Genomic DNA, 22,945 nt, shown 5'->3' with positions numbered 1-22,945 from the left:
ACTCATTTAACACATTATTATTCGTTTAATACGTTTTTGACATTTTAACTCGTTTTCCACATGTTTCACGTTTTTGACACGTTTTGAAATTTTTAACACGTTTTTCACGTTTTTGACAAGTTTAATACGTTTTCACACATTTTTGACACGTTTAACACATTTTTGGCACTTTTAACACATTTTTGACAAGTTGAACACGTTTTTATGTTTTTGGCATAATTAACATTTTAACACATTTTGACACGTTTTTCACGATTATGACACATTTAACGCATTTTGACAAAAAAAAATTCAAGTTTTTGGCACGTTTAACATGTTTTGACACGTTTAACATGTTTTTCACATTTTTACACGTTTAACACATTTTTCACGTTTTTGACACGTTTAACACGTTTTCCACGTTTTTGACACGTTTTGACATGTTTAACATATTTTGACACGTTTTTCACGTTTTCGACACGTTTAATACGTTTTTCACATGTTTCACACATTTTGACACATTTAATATATTTTTGGCACGTTTAACACATTTTGACATTGTTGACATTATTTTCATGTTTTGACATGTTTAACACGTTTGACACGTTTTTCACGAACATGACACATTTAACACATTTTGAATTTTTTTCACGTTTTTGGCACGTTTAACACGTTTTGACAGGTTTTTCACATTCTTAACACGTTTTTCACATGTGTTTTCACGTTTCTGGCACGTTTTGACCTGTTTTCCATGTTTTTTACATTTTTGGCACATTTTGACATGTTTAACAAGTTGAACATGTTTCTCACATTTTTGACACGTTTAATACGTTTTTCACAGTTTGACGTGCCAAAACGTGAAAAATGTGTGAAACGTGCCAAAACGTGAAAAACGTGTTAAATATTCAAAAAAACGTGTTAAAACTTATCAAAACATGTTAAAGTGCAAAAAAACATGTTAAACATGTGAAATGTGCAAAAACATGTTCAACGTGTTAAAATGTTAAAAACGTGTTAAACGTGTCAAAACGTGAAAACGTGCCAAAAATGTAAAAATGTGTTAAACGTACCAAAACGTGTTAAATGTGCTAAAAATGTGTTAAATGAGCCAAAAACGTGTTAAACGTATTTAATATATCAAAAACGTGTTAAACATGCCAAAAATATGAAAAACGTGCTAACGTGTGAAAAATGTGTCAAATATGTCAAAACCGTGTTAAATATGCCAAAAACGTGAAAACATGTTAAACGTGTGAAAACGTGTTAAAATGTAAAAAAACGTGTTAAACATGCCAAAAACGTGTTAAACTGATTAAAAACCTATTATCGTATTATACATATTAAAAACGTGTTAAATGTGCCAAATACGTGTTAAACTTGTCAAAAAAATGTTAAACGTATTAAACATGTCAAAACGTGTTAAATGTGACAAAAACATGTAAACGTGTTATTAGTGTGAAAACGTGTTAAACATTTCAAAAACGTGTTAAACGGGCCAACAACGTGAAAACATGTTAAACGCGTGAAAAACGTGTTATAAGTGTGTAAATGTTTTAAAAAAATAAAAACGTGTTAAGCGTGTGAAAATCGTGTTAAACATGTGAAAACGTGTTAAACGTATAAAAACGTGTTAAACGTGTGGAAAAATGTGTTATAAGTGAAGAAAACGTATTAAAAATATTTAAAACGTGTTAAACGTGTGAAAAACATGTTAAACATATCAAAAATGTGTTCAACTTAAAGTTGGAATATGATTAGTTTATATTGGATTAATAATAGAGAATTAAATTAAATTTATATAATTTGTGTAATTTGGGTAACCCTAACCCAACCCATACTGAGCTCAACCCATACTCAACCCAACCCATATTAACCAACCCAAATTAATATTTTGGGTTTGGGTAAACCCAAATTATGCTCATCCCTAGTTAAGGTAATGGTTAGTGGAACGGAGTTAGTGTAAAGACGTCGATACAAAATACTAAATATTGTGGAGTATATAAGTTTAAATGAAGGTGATCGGGAGGTCGGTACAATATATGCTCGAAATGAGGTCATGGGATTAGTAATTGGTCGATTGAGGTAAAAAGAATATTAATGTGAATGAGATTATTGGTTGTCCGAAATGAAGTGAAATGCTGAAATTAGTAAATGATCGATTAAAAAACAAACAAAAATGGGCTCCTCTCGTATGGTCAACCAAGATCATTCATCGACACCAGTTCATTCTATGGCTTGCCTTCTGGGAAAGACTCAGAACTCGTGACCGTATCAATAAGTATATGAGCATCTTGGACGTGAGAAGTCTTCTATGCAACGAAAGTGAAGAAACCATTGATCACCTGTTTGGGAGCTACAATATAGCATTGGAAATTTGGGACAGATTTTCTAAAAGTCTGGAGCTGATCAGTTTCCTACATGAATGGAAAGAAATCAAAGAAGCAACACTACTCAAAGCCAAAGGAAATAGATTTGCAACAAACATATTCAAGTGCGACTTTAGAGTAGTAGTTTACAACATTTAGTAGAATGTAATGCAAGAGTCTATTGCAGAACCCACAGAAGTCTTAGGATTTGTATCTCCCAAATCCAACCTACTTGAAACAATCTGTAAAAACGCAAGAAAAAAAAACACAAGAACACACAGCTTTATAGTGGTTCACTCAAATTGAGCTACATCCACTTCAGCCACCACCAAATTTCACTATGAAGAAGAAGAAGGAATACAGAGTTTTTTCCTCACACTTTATCTCTCTAGAATTCTGTCTCAACAATGTAAACCTTAATAATCACATATTTTTAGGGTAAACATTCAGGTAATAAACCTAAATAACTTTGGTCAGGCCCAAGCCCAAAACCAAAAAGAAAAACTCAATAAACTTTAATTAACAATGTAGAGTTTATTATAAGTGTAGGCTCCATAACTCAACAATCTCTCACTTGGAGACTAGCTTCATCATCTCTCTATCAGTAGTGACTTTCCATTCGGTGTCTTAACGAAGAAGACTAACTGATGTTGCACACAACTTCAGTTTCTCATTTGTCAAAGCTTTCGTCAACATATCAGCTGGATTCTCACTCCTGGAAATCTTCTCAAGAGCTAATACTCCATCCTCTAAAGCTGACCGGATGAAATGATAACGAACCTGTATATGCTTCGTCCTGCCATGATAAACAAGATTCTTTTCCAAATGAATGACACTCTGACTGTCGCATCACAACACACTTTCCTCGTAGTCTTAACCCAATTCTAACAAAAAAAGGTTGTAACCACATCATCTTCTTAGCAGCCTCTGTCACAGCAATATACTCCGCCTCACAACTAGAAAGAGCAACAATCTTCTGCAATTTTGAAACCCAACTGATTGCAGTACCTCTTAGAGTATAAATGTACCATGTTGTGCTCTTCTTACTATCAACATCACCACCATTGTCAGCATCAACATATCCTTCCAAACTCATATTAGACTTTCGAAAACACAAAGCGAGACCCCTACTTCCTCTTAAGTATCGTAGTATCCACTTTACTACTTCCCAATGTTGTCTACCTGGATTGCTCATGAATCTGCTAACAACTCACACTGCATGTCCTATGTCTGGTCTTGTACAAACCATCGCATAGATAATACAACCAATGACAGAGGCATACAGAATAGTTGCCATGTAATTTTTCTCCTCCTTTATTGAAGGCGACTGATCTTTAGATAGCCTGAAGTGACTAGCTAAGGGGGTAGTAACTGGTTTTGCATCATACAAGTTGAACCTACTAAGAACTTTTTTCATATATTTTTCTTGTGAAAGCTTGAGAACTTCTTCATCCCAAGGATTTGTTTAGCAGCACCCAAATCCTTCATTGCAAACTTTTCAGAAAACTCTTTCTTGAGCTTGTTAATCTCATACAAGTTTGCTCCAACAATCAACATGTCATCAACGTAGAGGAGCAAAATAATGTATGATTTATCAAATCTCTTGATATAGCAGTAATGATCACTTCCCATCTTAGAAAATTGTTACTTTTCATGAAGTTATCGAACTTCTTGTACCAATGACTTGGAGCCTGTTTCAAACCATACAGACTCTTCTAAAGCTTACACAAACTCATCTTTTCCTTTGATTTAAAATACTTCTAGTTGTCGCATATAAATCTCTACATCTAGATCACCATGAAGAAAAGCAATTTTGACATCCATTTGTTGAAGATGAAGGTCTTCTTTCACAACCAAACTCAAAATAGTTCTGATTGTCATCAATTTAACTACTGGAGATAAGATCTCATTGTAGTCAATACCTTCTTTCTGTTGAAATCCTTTCAAAACCAATCTTGCCTTGTACCTCATAGTTTTATGATGTTCTTCTTTAATCCTGAAGATCCATTTTTTGTGAAGTGTTTTCTTTCCCTTTGGTAGCTCAGTGAGCTCCCAAGTCTGATTCAACATCAAAGAGTCCATCTCATCTTTCATCACAGACTCCCACTTAATTGATTCATCATATTTTATTGCTTCCTCAAAGCATTCAGGTTCACCTCTATCTGTCAACAAGATATAGTTCAGAGATGGAGACCACCTCTCGACTAGTTTTTGATTTCTTTATGATCTTCTCAACTGTATAACCGGTGTTTGCTGATTTGCCTCTGGAGCCACGTTCTCAACGATTTCATCTTCAACAAGACAGTCTCTTCCAACTTGGAATCACCATATAATGTCTTGCCACCACAATCTTTATAGAGAACCTGTTCATTGAAGATAACATTTCTGCTACGAATGATCTTCAGATTTTGATTATCACAGAAACGATAACCAAACTCGATATCACCATAACCAATGAAAAAATATTTATTAGATTTTGGATCTAGCTTGATCCTATCACATTCATTAATATGAACATATGATAAACAACAAAATACTTTCAAATAAGAAAGGTTTACCTTTTTATTGCTCCAGGCTTCTTCAGGAATTCTGAATTCAAGAGAAACAGAGGGTTCCCTATTTATCAAATAGGCAGCAGTATTGATAGCTTCTCCCTAAAAAGTTTTAGGCAGTCTTGCATGTAATCTCATGCATGTTTTTTCAATGTTTGATTCATCCGTTCAGCTACTCCATTCTCTTGAGGCGTTCGGGGAACAATCTTCACCATACTGATCCCATTCACAGCATAATACTCTTTGAAATCTGAATTGATATATTCACCTCCGTTGTCGGATCTCAAACACTTAACTTTCTGATTTGTTTCATTTTCAACCAAAACCTTCCATTTCTTGAAAATAGCAAATACTTCAGACTTGTGCTTCATAAAATATACCCATAACTTTTTTATTGAATCATCTATAAACGTCACGTAGTATTGTGATCCGCCAATAGTAAAAATAGGTGAAGGTCCCCACACATCAGTGTGTACCAACTCTAGCCTTTCTTTCTTGAGCTCCTTCCCAATCTTTAAGAAACTCACCTGTTTCTGTTTTCCAAGAATGCAGTTTTCACATAACTGATGTTCAACAGACTTCAGTTATAGAATTTGTCCATTCTTCAAAAGAATTTTCATCCCTTTTTCGCTCATATGGCCCAACATGCAATTCCATAACTCATTGTTCTTTGAGTCATCAACTACAATAGCAACTAATTCTCTACAAGTTGAAGTCATGTATAACGTTCCAGTTTTGTGACCTCGAGCAACAACAATTGCTCATTTAGTCACCTTCCATTCACCATTTCCACAACTGAAATTGTGACCTTCTACATCATGTTGTGTAACAGAGATCAGATTGAGCATTAAACTTGGAATGTGTCTCACCTTATTAATCTTTTAAAAAGAACCATTTGCCATCTTCAATTTGATGTCCCCCATGCCAACAATATCCAGTGGCTCACCATCTGCAAGATATACTTTCCCACAGTTTTTAACCACATAATTCTCCATTAATTCTTTGTGAGCAGTGGTGAGGAAAGACGCTCCTGAGTCCAAAATCCATGAATCTATCGGGCTATCAACAGACAGAAGTAACGCATCAGTGACAGATTTTGTAACAACGTTGGCTGCATCATTTTTATCATCTTCATTTTCTCTTTTGTGCTTTGCAACTCCTATTTAAATGACCCTGTTTACCACAATTCCTGCACTCAAATGTCCGCTCAGACTTGGAATGACTCCTCCTGCTCCTTGATATAGATCTTCTCTTACCTCGTTGATTTTTCTAACATTATCTCTACCCCTGTTTTCTACATTCAGAGCAGAACCTTTGAATGTTTCACCAGAATCAATTTTACGAACCTCTTCAGTAAGAATACGATCTCTAACTTCAACAAATTTTAGTTTAGCATTTCTAACTGAATTACTAATTGCTACCCTCATAAGTTCTCAACTATTTGGTAGAGATGCTAACAAAATTAGGGCACTAACTTCATCCCCAAAATCAATCTCAACAGATAGCAATTGATTCACAATTGTATTGAATTCATTCAAATGAGTAGTGACAGAAGTACCATCAACCATTCTTAAGTAAAAGAGTATTTTCATTAAGTGTACCTTGTTGTTAGCAGATAGTTTTTCATACATATCAGAAAGAGCTTTCATCAGACCCATGGTGGTCTTCTCCATTGCTACATTATGAGCAACCGTCTTGGCTAGCGTCAATCGGACAACTTCCAAAACCTGTATAACAAGGAGTTTCTATTCAGCTTCATTCAAATTTTATGGTTTCTCACTCAAAAGAACATGAAGCTTCTTTCCATAGAGATAATCTTCAATCTGCATTATCCAGAAGACATAATCTGTCCCATCGAATCTTCCAATGTCGTGTCCTAAACTGTTCTCGCTTGTCATTGTTTTCAATGCTCAGATATAGCCTAGAAGCTCTGATACAAGTTTTTAGGATTTGTATCTCTCAAATCCGACCTGCTTGAAACAATCTGTAGAAACGCAAGAAAGAAGATCACAAGAACACACAAATTTATAATGGTTCACTCAAATTGAGCTACACCTACTTCAGCCACCACCAAATTTCACTATGTAGAAGAAGAAGGAATACAGAGTTTTTTGCCTCACACTTTATCTCTCTAGAATTCTGTCTCAACAATGTAAACCCTTAATAATCACATATGTATAGGGTAAACATTCAGGTAATAAACCTAAATAACTTTGGTCAGGACCAAGCCCAAAACCAAAAAGAAAACCCAATCAACTTTAATAAACAATGTAGAGTTTATTATAATTGTAGGCTCCATAACTCAACAATTCTAGAGAGATAAATACATAACCTAATAAAGAAGTGTTGAAGAATTGTGAAGAGACATAGTCTCGGATTGTGGCGCACTGGAGGGAACGTGGAGAAAAGTTTCAAGTTCGGAGCAAAATTAGAATATCAGTAAGAATTGGAATTTACCGTTTACTGAAATCATTAGAAACAAAAACATTGTAATCAGATAGTTCATTAACGATTTTGTTTTTATTGGGAATGATACGACTTCAAAATCATTCTAGGTCTGTCTAGATTTATCTCTTAAACTTGTAATTTTTTTCCTTTTTTGGAATTTTTTAATGAAATGAAGCTAAGTCGTTTTTTCAAAAAAAAAAAAAAAAAAATTAAATTAAGATAAAACTTTATAGTGATGTGAATTCCTAAGTTGCAGATTTACAGCATGCAAATGTAAAGCATGAAAATTATCCTACCAATTTTGCATTAGGATATTAATAGCCCGTTTCTTTTTTAGAAATGATTATGTGATAAAGTTGCAAAAAAAAGTATTAAATAGAAGTTAATCTTAATAGTCGATGTAGGAGATTAATCATGTCATTGGCAAATCTTTATGGTTTTTTTACAACAATAATGGTTAACATTTTCTTCTTTCCTAAGTTGCAAATTTGCTCTAGCTCTTATAAATGCAACATAAATTTAAAATCAAATTAAGTTAAGACTTGTGATTTTCTAAGTCGCAGATTTACAGCGTGCAAACGATGGTAAAGCACAATAATAATCCTACCGGTTTCGCACAAAGATATTTATTGTGGTTATCATTTTAAGAGATGGTTATGTGATAAAGTTTCAAAGAAGATTTTCTAAATAAAATTTAATCTTAATAGCTAATCAATTCCAAAACAAGTAATTTATGTTTTTTTTTCTATGACATTTGTCTAAAAATTTTATTCAAAATAAGAAATAAATTCTTGTATTTTTTTAATAAATTGAAACTTTTATTTTGAAAAATTAAAATTTGAGAAAATGATAATAATAATAATACTTACAGGTTATGGATTTCATTTTTAATAATATTTCAGATTCGATGAAGAATGAGCCAATAATAGAATTATGATAAATATGCAATTTAAAAATTACCTTAAAGACTATTAGTTAAAGATAAAGTAAAAAAAAAAATCAAAATATCCTTAATTTTTTAAATTGTAAAGGCATGTTTTGAGTGTATCATAGTTCATTAAAAAACAAATTTAAGAATATTGTAGCAAAATTATTTATAGAGATATTTGATGTGATGGGAGAATATGATAAGGAGTTCCATTTAGTAAACAAAGGAAAATAGTATATTGATATATCCTTAAAAACGGAATAGTAGACATCTTTTTATAACTGTTATTAATCAATTAACTGTTGGTCAACCTATATACTATCTCTTAGGCTAGTTTTGTGTATCATTTGAACATTTTTTTTACAAATGGATAAATTTTTACATGCACGTGTGGAATAAGATTAATTCATCTCTAATGCAATTACTAGACAACATACGGGATACTGTAACATATTTATTGATGAATATGTTTCATCATTATTTATATTGTTGTTCTTGTGTTCCTATATATTATGTAATAACGTCTCTAAGTGACATGAATTTGGTCAATCTTGAAAAATATAAAGGACTAAAATATAGATTAGGGATCCTTGCAATTGTTCTCATATTTCTACACACAACTTTATGAATTAATGGTGTGGATTTAAGTTGATTGATAATTCATGTTCTATGTCAATGGAGGACATGAGTGACATTTGAAGGAAGCCATGATAAATCACATAAGATGACAAGTTCTCAGAGAGCCTCATTGATGTTCTAGGTTAGAACTCATCATGCCGCAAGTTTTGCGCTTGGTTAAATGATTATGTGTGTTTTTGGGCTATGTGTTTAACCCGCTGAGATTAGTCATAATCCAAAAGAGAAGCAAAACCCATCATTTTAAAAAATAAAAATAAAAAAAAATAAAATAAATAAAGAATGACGAATTAACCATGCATGTAATATGTGATTTGTTTTCATTTGCATACAATTTTCTATTTGAATTTAGTTTTGTAATAATTTTCTTTTTTCATATAATCTTGAGGACTTATTGTCTATTGTGACTTTACATTTGGTCCCTACTTAAGTTCTAAAACAAGCTACAAATATTGGTATTAAGGTGACAATATGTTACGGTCTGCTCATCAAAAACCTCGGTCCTAAAATATTTTGTGCACCCGTCTCTCGGCCCAAGTGTGGATATGGGCCAGTTTATGTTTTTTATGGAATAATTCTGTTTTGTTTACTTTCTCTCTTATTTCTCTTGAAACAGAATTCTGTTATGTTAGAAGTAGTTGTAACCGAATACTTTTGGGTAAACCAACCTCTTTAAATGGTGATGCCCACCCCACTTTTTGGGGCGATGAATTGAATCTTTTGGAACTTGGTGCTCTAAGTTATCTCTCGGCCCTCATCTCTTTTTCTTGGACCGCTAGGTGTATACTAGTGGTATTTTCTTCTCACCCTGGTTTTTTCTCTCTTAACCTCGAATTCTCTCATCATTCTATGTCCGCTGCGTTTGAGTATTGAATTCTATCATCGATCCCAACAATCAAGAACTTGTTTCTTGAACTAAAGAACTCGAAAGGCTCGGTCATAGTTTAAAGTCTAACATTTGGTATCAGAGCTGACCAATTCTCAACATGGTAGAAACTCGCCAGCAATCAGAAATGGATGCGCTCAAGGCTCTTATTGAAAACTTGTCCCAACAAACAGCTGCGATGCAAGCTGCCATAGACCGAAGATTTGATGCGGGTGAAGAACGTATGGCAGCCTTTGAGAGCGGGGCATCTGGAAATGTGTAAGAACTCCGCCACAGACCCTATGAAGATAATTCTTGCCACGGTCCTTCACCATTTAGGCCCCCGCACCCTGGCCAGAACCGCGACCAACATTATGCTCCTCCTACTCGGCTAACCAAAGTCGATTTTCCTCAGTTTGATGGGTCGGATGTCGAGGGCTGGCTAATATCTGCCAATCAATTTTTCAGGGTGGACAAAACTAAGGATGCCACCAAATTAGAAATCGCCACCATTCATTTTTCTAGCGAAGCAAGAATGTGGTACGGGTCATATCTTCAAAACCGAAATCATATCGAGACATTATCTTGGGACGTGTTCAAGAGAGACCTTATGACTCAATTCGGGCCCTCTATACATGAAACACCAATGAGACAGTTGATGAATCTGAAACAGGTTGGGTCGGTTCAAGAATATAATCTGCGATATATGTCGATCTCTCAAAAACTCTACAGCATGCCAAGGGAGTACGTCATAGATTGCTACTTGTCCGATCTAAGGGAGGAAATTGCGAACTGCATCAGGTTGCGATTCCCGGATTCTGTAAACGAAGCCATGGCCATGGCTAAAGTCCAAGAAGCAACATATTGGTCCTTAATGAGCAGTGGTAACTTGTACAGCGCTGAAGCACCGTTGCTGCCCACGCCATCCAATACCAACACAGCTGGGCCGAGCACCAATACCGACTTCAAGAATTCGTCATATGGTTCCTCTTCAAATGCAAACCAGGGCCATGTTAAGCAAATTAGACCCAGCCTCAATGGATGAAAAGCGAAAGAAGGGCCTATGCTACTCTTGCAATGAAAAATGGCAATCAAACCATAGGTGTAAATCAAAGTTATTTATGGTCTCATCCCATCAAGAAGATCAAGAACCCGACCAAGAACCTGTTTTGGATGATCTATCTTCATTGCTCGACCCAAGGGATGAACCGGCCATATCCTTACATGCCTTGACCGGGTCTAAAGCTTTTCAAACGTTCCAGATTCTTGGCAAAATTGGGAACCTGCCGGTGGTGATCTTAATCGATACAGGTAGCACCCACAATTTTATCAATAGCAGGATTTTCGATAAAATAGACCACAAAAGCATAGCAACCCAGGTGCAATCGGTTAGAGTGGTTGATGGGTCTAATGTGTTATGTTCTAGTGTTTGTAAGGACTTGAAGTGGTCGATGGAAGGCAATGAATACCAAACAGAAATGAAGGTAATTTCCATGGACGGATATGATATTGTGTTGGGAATTGAATGGCTGATTACTCTAGGCCCGTCTTCTTGGGACTTTGAAAAGCTGACCCTATCCTTTGAGAAGCAAGACAGAACCACGGTCTTAAAGGGGATTCCTCAGTCGCAGGCCAGTTTGATGCATGAAAACCAGCTGGAAAAGACCTTAGATGAATATATTGTTGTTGCCAAAATGCAAGTAAAGAGTAAACCCAAATTTCACTCGCGGCAATGACCTTGGAAGATATTCCTAACTATCTAATTAGAAGCTATGGCTCCTTTGATGCTGTTGTTATGCTGGTTTGAGAAAAAGACTTGACCTGGATTTTTGAGCCAAGTATGGAGTTTAATCGAAGTTGGAAGAAATTATTTTTGCACCAGGCGCTGGAGACATTGCAGCAACAAAGGTCAGCTCTAAACAATGAAAAACTCGACCTTGGGTGCACAGAAATTCTAGACAGAGGCGGAGTGGCAAGCGACCCGGCAGTGCAAAAGACTGCAAGGACCCGGCCAGTTCCACTACTGAAGCGATTCTACCGAAATATTTTTAAGAAGACCGGTCCTATGCGGCGAAGCTTTCTGAATATTATGAAGCCCGACCGAAGCAATAGTTTCGAAGTTGAATATGCGTATTAGAGGCTGACCAGTCCACGTTCTTTTCGTCGAGGGCGACGAACCTCGAAGGGGGAGATTATGTTACGGTCTGCTCATCAAAACCTCAATCCTAAAATATTTTATGCACCCGTCTCTCGGCCCAAGTGTGCATATGGGCCAGTTTATGTTTTTTATGGAATAATTCTGTTTTGTTTAATTACTTTCTCTCTTATTTCTCTTGAAACCGAATTCTGTTATGTTAGAAGTAGTTGTAACCGAATACTTTTGGGTAAACCAGCCTCTTTAAATGGTGATGCCCACCCCACTTTTTGGGGCGATGAATTGAATCTTTTGAAACTTGGTGCTCTAAGTTATCTCTCGGCCCTCATCCTCTTTTCTTGGACGGCTAGGTGTATACTAGTGGTATTCTCTTCTCACCCTGGTTTCTTCTTTCTTAACCTCGAATTCTCTCATAATTCTATGTCCGCTGCGTTTGAGTATTGAATTCTATCATCGGTCCCAACAATCAAGAACTTGTTTCTTGAACTAAAGAACTCGAAAGGCTCGGTCATAGTTTAAAGTCTAACACAATACTAAAATAAATTTAAAATTTTAATAATATTTGAATACATTTATTTATCTTAAAATATTGAAATTGAGTTTTCCTCCTATAGTATAGTATTGCAACCCAAGAAGTTATATTAATATTTAGATATAGACTAAAAACAAAATGTGTCATAAAAGGTTGACGAGTTATTTGAAAAAGATCCATTCAAATTAAATAAATGGGAGTCGTTTAAGCACAACGACAAAAGCATAACAAGAAAAGAAAGAAAGATAAAAACAGAAATAAAAACAAACAAGCAACGTGACATAAATATGTTCACAAATGACCAAAGGGTATGATAAAATAACAAACTTTAACGAGCACAGAGATCTTCAATAAGATAAATGAGTTCCCCGACCGCATCAACTTGTTTTCCCAAAGAAACCTCCCCAATTGTCATAATAATAGAATTAGAATTATACGCATTGGTTTTCTACGGTTACTAAACGTTCTCCGGTTCCTTTCAAGCCAAATGGTCCACCAAAAGATAAGTGGGATAGTGGTCCAACGAGTCAGCCCAACCGAACTCACTGTCTCTATCCAAACTTCACAACAACTAATATTAGATTTTGGCATAACCCACTGAATACCAGTCATATTCCATAAAAGACTCCAAATCGCCAGCACTCCATCACAATGTAAGAGTAAGTGAGGCGCTGACTCCACTTCTTTATGACATATTCGACAACGGCTCGCCATAATACACCCTTTTTTCATGCATCTATCATCCGTTAAAATCCCTCTGTGCATGACACTCCATCCAAAGAAAGAGATTTTCGACAAAAGGTTGACAAGTTATAATTAACATTATTAAAGAAAGGTGGATGAATATATTTTAAAATTATAAAATCTTGTACTATGTCATGTTAATATTTAATTTAATAAATTGAGAATGAATTGAATAATTTTTATTTATTTTTTGAAAAAAATAGTTTGAATTGTATTATAAGTAATGTTTTTCGACTTTAATTTTCAAGAGTGGAGGTAACAATATAAACATAATTTATAATAGAGTGGTAAAATAATGAAAGATTAATTCATAAATATAAATCTTCCAATTAATTAATAATATCAAAATTAGTGAGCTCTCTGTCTATAATAACTTTTGTTTGAAATAAGAATAAAAATTCAGTACATACATTAATGTCCAACCATTGGACTAGCCAAAATTGTCTTGAACAAAAAAACATCCTCAAACATTTGAATCAAAATGTATATATTTTGTAAAATTTGGTATTAATTAGTTATCAAAGGTCTTAATAATATAATATTAATTACAAAAGTTGAATATGTTTTCTCAAGATAAAGAATTTTTTATGTTTAAAAATGTGTTATTGTTCTAACAATAAATACAATTAAGTATGTCAAATTTTACCCATTCTAGATCGAATGCTAAAAATTGTGTCTAAGAGACTAAATGTTACCGATTCGATTTCAACTAAAATGTTTTAAGTTGAACGAAATATCATCACTATGAGAGATTATACTAACTTTCTGTTTTTTTTTTAAAAAAAAAAATAGGCCAAAAATAAACTTAAAATACATGAAATGTTTTAGTTTGCTTTTAGTTGTTTCAACTTTTTGTTATGAGATAATTTTATAGAAATTGTTTTTTTTAATTATATATGTAATTTTTATCTTCCTATATAACTATAACGATATTCTTGCTAGTTAGTATAAAATGTATTATGAAAATAATTCATTTCAGGCAATAAAAAACCAAACAAAAGACAACGATGCCCAAACTAGTAAAAAGTAATCTTTAACTATTGGAAAAATGGTTGTTAAATATTGTTTTCAAGTCATTAAAAGTCATTAACAATAGTAACAGTTTGGTGTTATTTTTCATTATAAAATTAACCGTGAAACTTTCCTGTCTTTCTTTTTGTTACGAATGGATATCGAACAATTTTAAATGCGTCTCAAATGAAATAATTATTTTTTAGGTTAAAATCAAAATAACAAAAGTAACTCTACAATATAATTGAACAACTAGAGTTTTTAAGGAAAACATAACCAAAAACACATTTTAAATCAATCTTAGATCAAAGACTAGGTAAACAAACTTTATTTGCAACCATTCTTAAAAACTTCATAGTTATTGAATTTTGATAATTAACTTGGAGAAAATTTAAATTAGTCTGAACTCCATTTCTAACCATATTCATTTATTGAAAATATGTTTTAAACTCCAACAAAAATTTCACAAATCTTCATTTTTCTTTCCTTTAGACAATGTTACAAAATAATATACAATTAGCATGCTTAAAACAATATAAATGTAAGTCGCAAAATTCAAATCCAATTAATAATGTTTTTTTTTATAATATTGAAAGCTAGCACAAACCTACAACTATGAGATTTTTTTGGAACGACTTATTGTCTTTTCATTAAGAAAACCTAAACAGAAAAAAACCTACAAGAGTTTGGAATTAGGCAAAACAAGCAAAACCTTAATTCAATGAACAATCAAACCAAAGGAAACAAACAAACATGCATCTAAACAATCTACAATATTACTTTAACTTAAGTCATTTTAAGTGAGAACAAAACATGTGAGCAATCTTCTTCTATCAAGAGCACCAGGATAATCAAACTTGACCTAACTGACAACTCCATCTCTAGTCCTACCAAACTGTAAGTGAACGTCCGTTGAACTTTTAAAATAATGTAAGATCCACCAAACTACTATCCAACAATCTTTACATGAATTTATCAAATATCTTCATGTGCTAACTGTATTTATTAAATATGTGAAATTTATCGAGTACAAATCATTGCATACATAAGTGAATCAATTGCAATGAAATATGGAGCTCGTAACAAATACTAGATATCTTCATTAAACTGAGGTGACATAGCTGAAGAGAGTTTAAAATGAGTTGTTAATGGACAACATAGAGGACTAGAATAAATTTTTTTGAATATATTAAGGATTTTAAACTAGACGCAACTATCAAAATATACTCTCTTGAAGTCATGAGTGGTGATAAAAGAGTCAAAACTTTTATATCACTACATTGGGGATTCCATTAAACCATAAAAGCATTTCTTCAAATAACAAATATAGTTCTCTTAAGAACGCAAATCATTTAGGTTGATACATATTAATGTCTTCATCGAAAACATCATGTAGAAACATGGCCTTCACATCTAGCTGCTCAATCTCCAAAATATGCATCAACACGATGCCAAATAATACTAGAATCAAAATATGTTTCACAATCAAATTAAACACGTCAGTAAAATCAATCTCCGGAATTTAACTATAACTTTCCTCGTCGAGTCTTCAAGGAGGTCTAATTTCATATTTGGGTTTATCTACAACAATATGACATTGTGGTGTAAGTGATGAAGTATCTAACAAGTCTAGTGTAGTTGACAATATTGTTGCAAGTTCAGATTTTGATCTGATCTCAAACATCACCTTCTTGCTAAATTCTTACTGAATTTTATCGTGAAAATATATAGAACATCGGTGTAGCAAGTAACATAGGTGTTTCATTGAAATTAACAACTCGAATAATTATTACCTTTCTAGTTTCTGGACACCATAGGTTGTACACCTTTACAACGGATTTATAACCGATGAAAATACACTTCATAGATTGAGTCTCCAATTTTTCTTGATTAACATGAGTATACGCTGAACAACTATAAATTCTCAAATCAAAATAAATAGAAGGAATACTATATCATACTTCTTGCAGAGTCTGTTTATTAATTGTATTTGACGGAGAACGATTGATGAGGAAATAGGTTAAAGTTACAGCTTCAGCCCAAAAGACTTTTATAAATCAACATTAAGGAATATACAACACACTTTCTCCATCAACGTTTTATTCATCCTCTCTACCACACCATTTTATTGTGGATTCTTAGTCATTGTGGGGTGCCATACAATTCCTTCAGTTCTGCATAAAGCTATAAATTTTTCAAAACAGAACTCCAAACCTACGTAAAAGTTTTATTGGTTTCCCTATATGATTCTCAATCATAGTCTTTCACTCCTTAAACTTATTAAACACATCACTCTTTTGCTTCAAGAAGAAAACCAAACTTTTTTATACAAAACATCGATAACTGTCAGCAGCATATAATAATCATCTCTTATAGAAGGCACCCTAGACGGTCCCCATAGATCAAAGTGGATACAATTAAGTATTCCTCCAGTATTTTGAATTCCATTAGAGAATTTGACTATTTTCTACTTGCTGAGAATACGGTGCTCACAAAACATTATTTTGATAATACTTTTTCCATCAAGAAGTCTTCGCTTACTCAACTCGGTCATGTCATTCTAACTCATATAACCAAGTCGTATATGCCACAATTTTGTGATATCATCATCACAAATGAGGAGGTAACGACAATAATATTGCCTACAATTGTGGAGTTTTTAAGAACATATAACATGTCAAGTTTTCTTTCAGCTTTCATCACGACAAGAACACATCTACTAACATTCATAACTCCACCTTCAATAATGTACTTGTAACCTTTTGAATCGGGAGTACTATGAGAAATATAAATTCTCTTCAAATAAGTAACATGTCTCACATCATCAAGTATTCGAACAGATCCATCAAACATCTTGATTTTTAATGTTTTTATACTCATAACCTTGCATGATTAATTGTCTCTCATTAACACAACACCTTTGGAAATTGTATCATATGTTGAAAATTAGTCCCGATCGGGACAAATATGATACGTACAGCCAAAATCGAGTATCCAATCATCTTGCAACATTGCATTGCAAACAGAAATCATGAGTAGTTCACTATCTTCGGTGTCAATAATACTAGTTTCTCTGCAATTTTCTGTTTGATTTTCAGTGAGAATATCATCATCTTTCTTAACTTTATATTTGTAGTTTCTCACACTCATCTTTTATGTGGCCTCCTTTTTTACAATAATTGTAAGTCTTCCAAAGTTTTTTGAATTTGATATATTTATTTAATAACATTTTGAACCATTTTTGGGTTATATCTTAAAAAATAAAGCTCTCTACCGGATCATCAAAATAATCAACAAGATATTTCATTTTCTCCTTATAGAATAATGCATTATAAACATCACTAGTCGTGATAATATCATGACTAAATAACATAATATCACAAAGCATGATATATGATGGGGGTAACGAAAACAACAAAATTAAACTATAACTTCATCGTTATATTTGAACTCCAAGGCCTCTAGATCAACAACAATTTCTTTAAATGTAGATAAATACTCTTGTAGAATTGTACCTTCACATACGATGAAAATATAAACTATGCTTCAGATGATTCTTACTAGTAAGACTTTTTATCATACATAATTTTTCTAGCTTCATCCATAACCTAGCATCACATGTCTCCTTCAAAACATCTTGTAGAATATTGTTTGATAGATATAGATGTATATGAGACATAGCTGTAGACACTCATTTTCACCCCCCCCAATTTTATAGTTTATTTTTTAATAAATCCGAGCCTATACAAGTTTCTCGAATTCATTCACGGGCTCATTGCACGATTTATTTTAAAGACGATTATTTTTAAAACAATTGAGTTTTTGAAAATAATTGATTTTGGATTTTTAATAAAGTTAAGGTAGTAATTTGTGTATGTTACAACACTTAGGGAAGTTATTATACTTAGAATATCCAATGTTTAATTTAATTAATTATCTTTGATATTTATATATAAAATAAAAGTTTTATAATATATATATTAAAAATGTTTATAAAGTCGTTAGTATAATTTTTATGTATTTTGTTTTCATTAATTAGATTAGTTTTCTTAATTTGTTAGATTAATTGTTGATTAGATTAGTTGTTATATTATATTTTGCAATTTAATTATATGAATTAATTAGTTAACATTATGTTATAATTAGAATTGTTCATTAGAAGTAGGAATAATTAATAATAATAAAATTGCTTTCTGTAATTGTATTTGTTTGTTTTAATTTTATTTCTTTTGTAGGATAAAGGGAAATAGGTCAATCCAAGATACACATGCAAGATACGGATCAGATTTGTGAATAGGTCCAAGAAGATCCAAATCAAAGGCAAGTCAACCCGAAGTAAAGTCAAGGAAATGATCCAATTGATGGATCCGACCAGTGATCCGACCTATGGACCGACCAATGCCTAAGATCCGACCCATGCCCAAAATCTAATTTCTAAATGTGAATGCAGCCTTCACCTTCACGATGATGAGCCGCAAATCTAAAATCTCAATCTGATCATGTGTGGTCAATGAAAGAAAGGGAAGTTGCTAAAATAAAGGAAGAAGTTCCCAAAGGAAGAATAATTCAGCCGCTTGGTCATTTTTAATTACAAAATCAAAATGACCAAGTATTATGTTATTATTAAATAAATCTTAAATCCAATTGGATGAAAACTTGACATTTAGTGACATGTCAAGTGATTGCTACATTATTTTAAACATTTGTAAATGTTTAAAATAGTTTTTCTTTCCAACGGTAAAGTATGTTAAATGGGACTTTGGGCCCTAGGGTTTCATAGCTTTTGTTGGGTCAAATTATTTTAACTAAGTGTTGAAATAATTTAACCACTGAGATTTTGATGATGAAATAACTTATGAGTTTTGATACAGGTGTATTGAAACAATATTTTATAATACTTGGATCTAATGAGGGTCATTAGACCGATTTTTGGTATTGAATGCATAAAATTAGACGTACAGTCTAACTCATCAGAGTTAGACGTGTAGTCTAATAGATGTAAAGAATTAGACGCAAGTCTAATGAATACGGAATTAGACGTACAGTTTAACTCATAAGAGTTAGACGTGTAGTCTATTAGATGTAAAGAATTAGACGCAAGTCTAATGAATACGGAATTAGACGTACAGTCTAACTCATCGGAGTTAGACGTGTAGTCTAATAGATGTAAAGAATTAGACGCAAGTCTAATATACACGGAATTAGACGTAAGTCTAATATATTCCGAATTAGACGTACAATCTAACTCACCAGAGTTAGATGTGTAGTCTAATACAATTGTAATTAGACGGGTAGTCTAATTGATATTTGGAATTACACGTACAGTCTAACTCATCGGAGTTAGACGTGTAGTCTAATATATATGTGCAATTAGACGGGTAGTCTAATTAATGCGGAATTAGACGTGCAGTCTAACTCAGTGCAGTTAGACGTGCAGTCTAATAGAAAGTGAGAGTTAGATGTGCGTCTAACTCCTTCAGACAAGTCTGAGGTAACACCGGAATTTGACGTGCAGTCTAACTCAGTGGAGTTAGACATACAGTCTAATGGTTATTGAATAATTAGACGTGTAGTCTAATTAGCGAAAGTTAGACGTGCGTCTAACTCCTTTAGACAAGTCTGAGGTAGAACTGGAATTAGACGTGCAGTCTAACTCAGTGGAGTTAGACGTGCAGTCTAACTCAGTGGAGTTAGACGTGCAATCTAATGGTTATTGAATAATTCGACGTGTAGTCTAATTAGAGAAAGTTAGACGTACAGTCTAACTTAGTGGAGTTAGACGTGCAGTCTAATGGTTATTGTAATTAGACGCGAGTCTAATTCTATTAGACCACGCGGTCTAACAGACGTTCTCTATTAGAATGAGATGTTTTATTTCATTAGACTGATTTTCACAATCCGTCTAACTGAAATACATCTAATACTCAGTTTAAGCAGTACGCTTGAATCTAGCATTTCACCTACCCACGTGCTATAGCTGTATCATACTCCTGCTCCACTTTCTAATGAAGATTAGTACAACAGCTATATGCATCCAATCAAGGAATGCCACGTAAGAGAATTTTCCTCATATTACTTGTTTTGCAGGTACATCCCTGATGGAATATTTGGTGCACTACTAGTTGTTGTACGACCATGATCCTTGTGCTCAGAACCTGTTGTGTACAATGGAGGCTTTCCAATGGAAGAATGCCACGTATCATTCTAAAGATTCGACCGTTAGCTCGTACTTAGTATTTAACAAATCTCAAGGACAACGGACAATCTGCCTCAGCAAACAAGCAAATACAACGAACAAGCAATCTGATTTTGCAGAGAGAAAAACTACTCAATCATCTTGCTTACTGAATTCATACTGTGAAGCTTCTTTCTGATTGTACTGTGTGTGAATCAAGAGAGAGCTAGAATCAAAACACATTTAGTTGAGTGATATTCTTCATCTTGTAATTGAACAGAAAGTGTTATGTTCAATAGTGAGCTAAGTGTGTGTGTAAACTGTATTTGATTCGAATCATATTATAGTGAATCCTTCCGGTGGTTGGAAGAAGGGGTGACGTAGGAGAGTTTCTCCGAACATCCATAAACAAACTGCTGTGTTCTTCATTTCTGCCATCTTTTCATATTTCATCTTGTGCTTCAAATCCATGTAAACAATTCCGCCTTGAATCCGTTTCAAGTGTTTACACAAGTTTGCGTAGAATAGAAAGCGAATTAAATCCCTAACATGATTTCTTTCAACCCGTTTTTCATAAACCTGCATCCTTAGCCAGACCCCTGTCTCTATCGATAAAGCCGATCCTATCAGCTTTGCCTATAAATATCCCTCTTAACACCCTAGAAAAGGATCTATTTTTTCACAGTAACTTAGGATGCCCAACCTTTTCCACAACTGAAACCCTAAGCAAACACCAACCATTCTTGGGTTGTGTCACGAGTTTTTTTCTTTGGAAATTTCTGTTTTTCATTTCAAAAGAAAGGAGCAGCCCCATTGTAAGCCTCTTTACATAGATCTTTTTAGATTATACTTTTATTTTTTATCTTTATATACCAACCCATCATGATTTCTTTCTTTTTAAATTTGTTATTTTGATAGGAGTTTAAGATTCTATTTTGAATTTGTAAATATGTAAACCTTAATAATACATTTAACATTTAATTAAATAAAATATTACTAAAAAAACAAAAAGTTCCATCTAAATAAAAGTTCATTGACCAAGAAAAAAATTTGTTTTTCATAAAACCAAAATTGGCCCTTGAATTGGCCATTTAAAATGACTCAAAAAGTTAAAAAATCTGTTTTGATTTAATTTTTTTTTTGTATAATATTAGATCTATGATTTACTTGTATTTTATTAATAAACTACTTAGGTTTAAAAAAGAGAAAAAAACACAAAGATAAAAAAAAAAGAGAATAAATTTGTTTTGGTTTAATTTATCATTTGTATGACATTAGAATTAGGATGTAAAACTTTCTGGAATTTTTTTTATGCAATTTGGGATTCATTTGGATCACCAAATAATTTTTTAGATTAGGATTAGGTGGAAAAATTGGTAGAATGGCAGATATGCTGCTTTAGGACCGGAAAAGCTGCCCTGAGATAGCATCTGAGCGGCAAAAGGGCCCACTAAAGCATATTCGATCGCCATCCGACCAAGGTTGTCTCTCTACATAAGAAATTTGGTGCCTTCCTAACGTTTCTGTTGATTCTGGACGCTTCTGTGCACATGAAGACCGAGGAAACTAGCCTAGATTTGCACCTAAGCTAGTTCCATACTGCCTAGATTTGCACTTATGCTAGTTCTCTACTGCCTAGGACCCTAAAATCTGACCCGAGCCTCTTTCTGACCGAGAAAACCTAGCCTTTTTTTTTCTTGTACCCAGTTTTTTTAGACATTCTTAGGATTCTATGTTATTTTATTTCCACTATAAGCCTTTTGGGTTGCAATTTGCACCCAAAAAGTACTTATTGCTTATTTAGGACCGAAGGGGAGAGTTGTTGTAGGTCTAGGACCGAAGATTTATGCACCCAAAGGCTGAGAACCGCTACTGCTTGTCAAAGGACCGAAGATTTCCGCACCCAAAGGTTGAGGACCGCTACTACTTGTTAAAGGACCGAAGATTTCTGCACCCAAAGATTGAGGACCATTACTGCTTTTCAAAGAACCGAAGATTTCTACACCCTAAAGTTGAGGACCGCTACTGCTTGTCAAAGGACCGAATATTTCTGCACTCAAAGGCTGAGGACCGCTACTGTTTGTAAAAGGACCGAAGATTTCAGCACCCAAAGTTTGAGGACCGCTACTTCTTGTCACAGGACCGACGTTGGCCACACCTTAGGACCGAGGACTTAAAAAAGCACAATTTTTCAACCGATCTGGATTTTCACCTCGACCAAAAATCAGGTATAGGACCCTAGAGGCTAACAACGGTCCTTTTGTTTGGTTTTTCATATTTTTGAGTTTATTTTTTATTTTTTTCCTTTGGTTTGGTTTGGTTGGTTTTGATGTAAGTTTCTGATTTATGTGATCCTAGAATAGTATAAAATTAATTTTTCTAAAATGTAAAGAGTACATTTTTTTTAAAGAAAGCCAAAATTAATTAGTAGAGACCTTAGGGTGTTGTGGGACATAACGTCTAAAAAACTCTTCCCACACGTAACCAAACGACGAACTCACTTATCTTAATTTCCTAAATTTTGAAATTATGTGGTGGCTATCTAGTCGTGAGG

This window comes from Impatiens glandulifera, chromosome 2 (genome assembly GCF_907164915.1).
Source record: "Impatiens glandulifera chromosome 2, dImpGla2.1, whole genome shotgun sequence".
Classification (NCBI taxonomy): Eukaryota; Viridiplantae; Streptophyta; class Magnoliopsida; order Ericales; family Balsaminaceae; genus Impatiens; species Impatiens glandulifera.
Note: the sequence above shows the minus strand (reverse complement) of the source record.